This window comes from Aythya ferina (assembly GCF_964211825.1).
Source record: "Aythya ferina genome assembly, chromosome: 1".
NCBI lineage: Eukaryota > Metazoa > Chordata > Aves > Anseriformes > Anatidae > Aythya > Aythya ferina.
In genome coordinates, this window is record NC_140296.1 from 49,981,966 (window position 1) to 49,990,486 (window position 8,521).

The window sequence follows — 8,521 nt, forward strand, 5'->3', positions numbered from 1 at the left end:
GATAAGAGAGTTATTCTGAAAGTTTAAGCTAGATAGAGAGAAGTAAAAGGAGAAAGGACATTTTTAAGTGTGTCATTGTGTAGTGCCAAAATCGTTATAATTTTTCCTGCACTGTACAGACAAATAATTTAACTGTTTGGGATTTTCAAAACTAATGATATAAAAACATCTCTTCTCCACATTTTCAATAGTGAACATTTCTGCCCCATTATCCTCCATTAACTAGATGCCATTAGCTGCATTATACGATGTTTCTACCATTCAGTCAGGTTGATATGAGCATAAACCAGTGTATTTTGCTGGCAATAGGAGACATAATAAGGGGAATAATGGATCATTTTACCTTTAACTTTATGGGGATCTTTGCCTGAGGTGAAGGTAAAATCTTAAGACTTTTTCTCGGGTTATATCTCCTCTATGTATTGTACAAAAGTGTCAGCCTTTGGTGTGGAAATGAGATATGAAAACTAAAATATTTCTCTTTTCAAGTGTTTTCCTTTCAGTATCTTTCAAAACAGAAATCAGGAAAATTTCAGAAAAAGTGCACTATATATATATATATATATACACTATATATATATATATAAAATATATATATATTTTTTTTTCTCAGAGATCATAATGTACGTTCAAATTATTACACTTCATTGAACACTATTTGACTGCTTGGGAAGAATACTAAGGCATTAAAATGCCAATCAAAATATAGATAACATCAGCTGAAAATTGTATGGCGCATTCAGATGGTTTCCAGTTCCACTTTTTCTTCATAGTTGTGTTCAAAAAGCACCCAGCAAACAATTTATGTCACATAATAATAATAAAAAAATAGTGGATGGAAAATAATTTTCAATATACTGAGACCATATACTCAACACTACTAACTAATCTTTAATTACAACATAGTATAAAACTAGTACTTGGGAACAAGTTTGGGATTTTGGGTAGAAAAATGTAAAAGTAAAAAAATAGTAATAATAAAAAGAATCAAAAATAAAGAAATTAGAACTAGAAATTATTGTGGTTTAACCTTAACCGAGCATGACTACACATCCGTTTGCTTACCACCACCACCACCCCTAACCCAGTGGGATGGGCAGAGAGAATCAGGAGGAAAACAAAGTAAAAGCTCATGGGTTGAAGTAGAGACAATTTAATAGGACAGAAATGGAAGGGAAGATATTAAGAACAATAACGTTAATGTTAATAATGTTAATAATGTTAATAATGTTAATAATAATAATAATAATAATAATAATAATAATGCACAATGTAATTGCTTACTGCCAGCTGACTGATGCTCAGCCCCAGAGCAGCACCCCACTCCAACCAGCCACTCCACATTGAGTTGCTCAGCATGATGTCATATGGCATGCTGTCATAATATATGGCAGTTGGCCACTTTGGCCAGTTTGGGTCGGCTGTCCTGGTGATAGGACAAGCTAAAAAGTTTTAGGGTAAAAACTGCTCTGCAACAACTAAAACACCAGCATGTTATCAACATTATTTTCATCCTAAATATAAAACACAGCACCATACCAGGAGGAAAATTAACTTTATCCAAGACAAAAACACTACAGGAATATACAATACTGTTCTTTCCAAAGCACCCCAATGACAGGCAAATTCAGTTTGATTTAAGAGAACTGATAGAGAGTTCTGAGGTAATTTCATGTGGCAACATGGGAACATGAATATTAAGAATTAGGAAATCAGGAAATTACCATGGAGGTGGGAAACTTTACAGAAGGAACAGAAATACTCTGAGGAATTCTCAAAAAGTAGTTATCAAATGATTTGTTGTCAGTTTGGAAACGTAAAAATAGTTCAGCAAGAGTATAACAAAACTTTCTGTTACACTGAGAGAGCCTTATTAAGTCAATAGCTTTATTGAATTTAATAGTTTTTTAAATTATCTACTTAATAAAATATAGTTGTCATATATGTAGATTTTTCCAGATAAAACGACTTGGAAAAAAACTTTTGGGAAAAGTATAGTCAAGCAGGTTTTGATTCCCTATCTGTAATATTTTTAATTAGTGTTACATAATGAATACCACTGGGGGACAGACTCATACTTAGAATAGTATAAATACGGGGAAAAATTTATGAAATCAATAAGTTTTAGTAAAGAAAAATATATGCAGAGGGGACAAACTTAATGCCAATATATAAAATAACAGCTGGACAAATATCATTGTGTAGGAGGTTATAGGAGATCAAGTTAGATATTAATTGTTGATGGATCCATGAAAAAAAGGAAGGATATGACATTGTAGACACCTACATCTGCAATTCACGGTTTTCATTATAATGTGACCAACTCAAAACTAGTTAAGGATGGATAAAATTAGGAGAGAGAAACCTTGTCACAAGTATTATGACTGTAGTTTATAAACCATGATAGATACATTTTTAGAGACATTAGAGAGGGATTGACTGATGTGTATCTCACCTTATCAGCAGCGTTTGATTTTAAAATCAGACTTAGAACTGCCAGGCTTTCTCTGTGCACATTTGCATTCTCCTGAGTGCCAGCTATGCACTACCATACTAATTTATGGCTATAGTACAACGTAAAGTAGGGAACATGGATTTTTACAAAGTTTTCAGACACAATACTTTGTTACCCATATACCCATATGGTACACATCAACTTTTCGGCAAATTAAGACTTCATTTATACACAACTCTGTTCTTGAGTGTTAGGCTTCTTTTTTTTTTTTTTTTTTTTTTTTTTTTTCCCCCAGGTAAGGTTTTCTATGTTAACTTTGTTTCAGTTTCTCTGTGGAGTGACTAATTATGAGGTGCAAAACACTGGTCTAATGGATATCTGGGAGGTTTCATATTGCAGGAACCAAAACTGGTTTCTTCTGCAAGACTTCTTAGGGCATACATATTTAGATAACTAACTTTCAGCTTGGAAAATAACTAGGACTGATGACTTCTCTGTTAGTACCTCAGGAGGGGCTGAGAGATACCAAAAAATCTTTGAACACATGAGTTTACAGATTATTTTGACAGAGAACAGAAAACTCCTTTTTAACATGTTCATTTTTCATATTGAAAAAATCCTAGTTTTGACTTAGTTTTATGTCTCCATAATTTATAAAAAAATAAATGATCTTCTTGTTGTCAAAGTATCTGCCTTTGTACTACATATACTTGCAGTGGCTAGTGCTGATGAATGTAGTTTCAAAAATGTCATTTGACCAAGCTACCATTATTTTCTTCCATTCATGGGTGAACATTTCTTTATGAGTTCTGTGATTCATAAGTTTCAATCACTGGGTAAAATATGTAAAGATATTCAAGGAAAAACATTTGTGTGTGTGTGTGTGTGTGTGTGTGTGTGTGTGTGTGTATGTGTGTGGCATCTAGGCCACAGACATCCTGTTAGAAAGTGGTTCATAACTTAGTTTTATAAGCAGTGACATTACTTGTTATTTACTGTGATGTGCCTAACAGTAGAGGGAAGGACTGTCACACTAATATACTCCAGTGATTCTTCTCCATTAGTCTTGCTAGGACAGAGCTGTTATCAGGCAGCATGAAAGATACACAGTTGAACATTATGTAGATTATATTGTTTTTGATGTCAGTTATGAACTGTAATTAGACAATAAAAATAAAAAATAAATAAATAAATAAAAACAACTTACAATGACAAGAATGATGAAAGCTGTGGTTACTGCTTAGAGAAGTTACAGATTATCCATACTGGAAAAATTTGCAAGCAGAATGCATAAATATCTGCTAGTAATTGCTCAAGTGAGATTATTTTCAGGAAGAAGCAGTATCTGTCACTCATCTGCAAAATTATGCAAGCCTTCAAATTGACAATACTTCTCTAGGACTGAAATAGAACAAACTTCAAACTCAATAAAATTAGAACTATTTATGAATACTTTACTTGCTACTGCATTGGAGTCAGGGAATATTCTAAATTGTCTCTTCTATTTTGCATGAAATATTATTCTTTCCTGTGCTAATCATCCTCATACTAGCTTGCAGAGGATCTTCTGCACTGTTCTGCCTATTGGACTCATGGTTGGATTTGTCTATGTAGCTTCAGAAGATTTTGGATGCCTTACTCACTTGGCAGATGGAAGAATAACCAGATTCAGTCAGGAGTCCAGATCACCGGAGAAGTATGAAGTGGTCGAAAGTCAAGCTGGGAATACAAATTACCAGATCAGGTAACAAGGTACCTTGGTAAGCACAGAAATACTGATCACATAGATCAGTCAGGGACCAAAGATCCCTCAGTTTAGATTTAGTTCTTGAGAGCAGGGCAAGTGACTTCACAAAGAAGATCTCACAAAATGACCTCACCTTTGCCACAATTTTTAACACCACTCCTCCTAAAGTTCTAAAGATCTAAAGTTCTAAAGACCTTAAACTGCACTGTATCAGCACTGGCTTTGGGTACTGGCAGTTAAATACCTTTCCGGGGGATCCAGAGGGAAGGTTGCATTTATAGACTCTCACAGCCAAACAAACAACAGGAGAGAGGTCCTTAATGCATCTATGAGTACACTATGTATGCAATATAATGAAGTACCCTAAATTTGAAGTATTCTCACTATTTGAGGTATACTCACTAATCATTCTTTTGCCATGTACATTTAAAATTATTATTATTATTTTAAATAATTATACTTATTGGAGAAATCACAGAATCACAGAATTTCTAGGTTGGAAGAGACCTCAAGATCATCGAGTCCAACCTCTGACCTAACGCTAACAGTCCCCACTAAACCATATCCCTAAGCTGTACATCTAAACGTCTTTTAAAGACTTCCAGGGATGGTGACTCCACCACTTCCCTGGGCAGCCTGTTCCAATGCCTCACAACCCTTTCGGTAAAGAAGTTCTTCCTAAAATCCAACCTAATACTCCCCTGGCGCAACTTAAGCCCATTCCCCCTCGTCCTCTCACCAGGCACGTGGGAGAACAGACCAACCCCCATCTCGTTACAGCCTCCTTTAAGATTCCTGTAGAGAGCAATAAGGTCGCCCCTGAGCCTCCTTTTCCCCAGGCTGAACAAGCCCAGCTCCCTCAGCTGCTCCTCATAAGACTTGTTCTCCAGACCCCTCACCAGCTTCATCGTCCTTCTCTGGACCCGCTCAAGCACCTCCATGTCCTTCTTGTAGTGAGGGGCCCAAAACTAGACACAGTACTCAAGGTGCGGCCTCACCAGAGCCAAGTACAGGGGGACGATCACCTCCCTAGCCCTGCTGGTCACACTGCTTCTTATGCAAGCCAGGATGCTGTTGGCCTTCTTGGCCACCTGAGCACACTGCTGGCTCATATTCAGCCGACTATCCACCATCACTCCCAGGTCCTTCTCTGCCTGGCAGCTCTCCAACCACTCATCTCCCAGCCTGTAGCTCTGCTTGGGGTTGTTGCACCCCAGGTGCAGGACCCGGCACTTGGCCTTGTTGAACTTCATGCAGTTGGCCTCAGCCCATCGGTGCAGCCTATCCAGATCCTCCTGCAGAGCTTTCCTACCCTCAAGCAGATCGACACATGCACCTAACTTGGTGTCATCTGTGAACTTACTGAGGGTGCACTCGATGCCCTCGTCCAGATCATCGATGAAGATATTAAAGAGGACCGGCCCCAGCACCGAGCCCTGGGGAATGCCACTAGTGACTGGCATCCAACTGGACTTGGCTCCATTCACCACGACTCTTTGGGCCCGGCTATCCAGCCAGTTTCTAACCCAATGAAGCGTGCGCCAGTCCAGGCCAACAGCAGCCAGTTTCTTGAGGAGAATGCTGTGAGAGATGGTGTCAAAAGCCTTGCTGAAGTCAAGGTAGACCACATCCACAGCCTTTTCCTCATCCACCCAGCACATCACTTTGTCATAGAAGGAGATAAGGTTCGTCAAGCAGGACCTGCCTTTCATAAACCCATGCTGACTGGGCCTGATTGCCTGCTTGCCCTGCAAGTGCTGCAATCTCCTTTCAGATACATTTTATTCTCTGTTCTAGTAAAACTATGTTCGAAATGTTGCAGTATCTATAAAAATTTTGTATAAACTTTCTGAATATGTTTCTTAGTACAGTCCTTGGTTGTTCAGAAAAAAAAAAAAAAAAAAAAAAAAAAAAAAAAAAAAAAGTAATAATAACCTTGGGCCAGACATGTCAATGGAATTTTCCACAAGCTCTTTTTTTTGGGCTATGGAAACTTTGATGCTTGTTCTGCTCAGTGGCATATCTGCTATATTGTTTAGAATACTTTAAAGTACCTACCTATACATGAGTTAATATTTGTCTAGTAATATTCTTGTGTGAAGTGGAATCTCTGGAAAAAACTTTTAGCAGGTAAAATGAACAAACTGCTTCTGATTCCTTATTTTAATGACTTTTTACGGCTGGTTTGTAGTTAGTCAGCAGAACTATACCACTTTATTTTGTTTTTAAATTTAAAAGTGATAAAGTTTCAAAATGTTTTGTAAAGAATTTTATCTAGTGTTCTTGAAATTTATATGATTTAGGACTGCTCTTCTTAGCACACAAAATGTTTAGTTCTTTCTCTGTTATGTCCCCTCATAGTGTTATGGAGAACACCCATCCCAGAACTTCCTTGACTGCAGAGGGCAACCAGATATAAGGTTAGGTGGAACAGCCCTCCTCAAAAAAACTATTTTCCAGTTCTAGTCTGACATGATTAGGCAAAGAGCTGCTCAACAGCTATCCTGAACAGCCTCAATAAATATCTTTTATTTCCTTTTTCTCTTTACATGTTATTTCCTTTTCCCACTCCCATTAACTTGAGACTCTTTCAGTGTCTCTTTTACTGGGAAGTTAAAAATTAAGTACATCTCAAGTACAGAGATTGATGAGATTGGACAGACTGGATCCTATCCACAGAGCTTAAGAAAGAATAATGAAATACACTAATAAATTTCTAGAGCTAATGATTAAATGGTTAAATGTATTTTATTTCTATTTTCCCTGGGGGATGAGTGGCTGGAAAGCATCCCTGTGGAGGGGGATCTGGGGGTGCTGGTTGACAGTATGCTCAATATAAGTCATCAGTGCCTCAGTGCCCTGGCAGCCATGAGAACAAATAGCATTTTGAGGTGCATTAAATACAGCACAGCCAGCTGGTCAAAGATGCAGCCTCACTTTGAATATCACTTGCAGCTCTGGGCTTCATGATATAAAAGGGGTGTTAAGGTGTTTGAATGCATCCAGGGGGCAGCAAAGCTAGTAAAAGGACTGGAAAGCATGTCTTACAAGGAAAGGCTGAAGACATTTGCATTGTGTAGTCCAGAGAAAATAAGGTTATCAGGAGCCTTCATGCCTTCATTGCTCTTTACAGTTTCCTGAGGAAAGGAAATTATCAGGGAGACTTCAGTCTCTTCTCCCTGGTAACCAACAATAGAACATGGAGGAATGGCACAAAGCTGTACTAGGGGAGGTTCAGAATCGATATTTTGAAAAAAAAAATCTTTACTGAAAAGGTGGTCAAAAATTCTAGCAAGGTGGTTGTTGCCCTACAAATGTCATTGTTCAAGAGGCACTTGGATAATGTCATCACCAAATGCTTTAACTTTAGGTTAGCACTGTAGTGGTCATGACTTGATATCTTTGAAAGTCCTTTTCAACTATTCTAATTCTAATTCCAATTCCAATTCCAATTCCAATTCCAATTCCAATTCTAATTATCTGTTGATGTGAAGAGATCCAATTCTTTGCATTTTAGCAATGGTAATTTTGTGCTGATGCGTAACAGCCAGTTAGGCATGAATAACTGAATACGGTTCTTTCAATAAAAAAAGAGTTGTACAATTAATTATTTAACTAAATTAACATTTATTTTGTAAAATAAGCACAATAACTCATAAAGAAGTTGTAGCTAGCAAAAAGATGTGGATCATATATAGGGTAAAACTTTAATAAACACCACTAATAATAAAAGTCCAGTTAACAGACCACTGAAAAATTAAAGATGTCTCACTTATTTCTTAACATTTTGGCATTTGTGTAGTGCGCTTAAAAAAAGAGTGTCCTTTATAGGAACTAATTCAATTCTTGACATGTAGCATATAACAGAAATGAAATTCTCAATCATGTTTGAAATATTTCTACTACTCTCCCATTGGTAATAAATCCTATATTGCAAGCTCAGGCAGCAAAGTTCTGATGACTGAGCAATCCTTAAACAGTTTGTGCTCATCCATTTTGTCTACAAGGAAAAGTCTTTCATAGCAGCCAAAAGATCACTGACAACCAATATTTCATTGAAAGAGAAATTAAAGAAATTATATGGTTATTCTAATTAGATAACTTCAGGGAAGTCATATATTGTTTCCATACTATTATGGGAAAAAGGATAAAATCTTTCTTCAGTTTCCACAGTGAACGGGATAAATCTCAAGCTGATATAGAGGTTGATTCTTTCTTAACTTGGATGTTAAAGATGATTTCTCATCTAACTCCTGTCCCATCGTTGTTTTACAGTTTTTATCAATTTCTTCCACAGGAACCACTTCCCCCCTCAATGA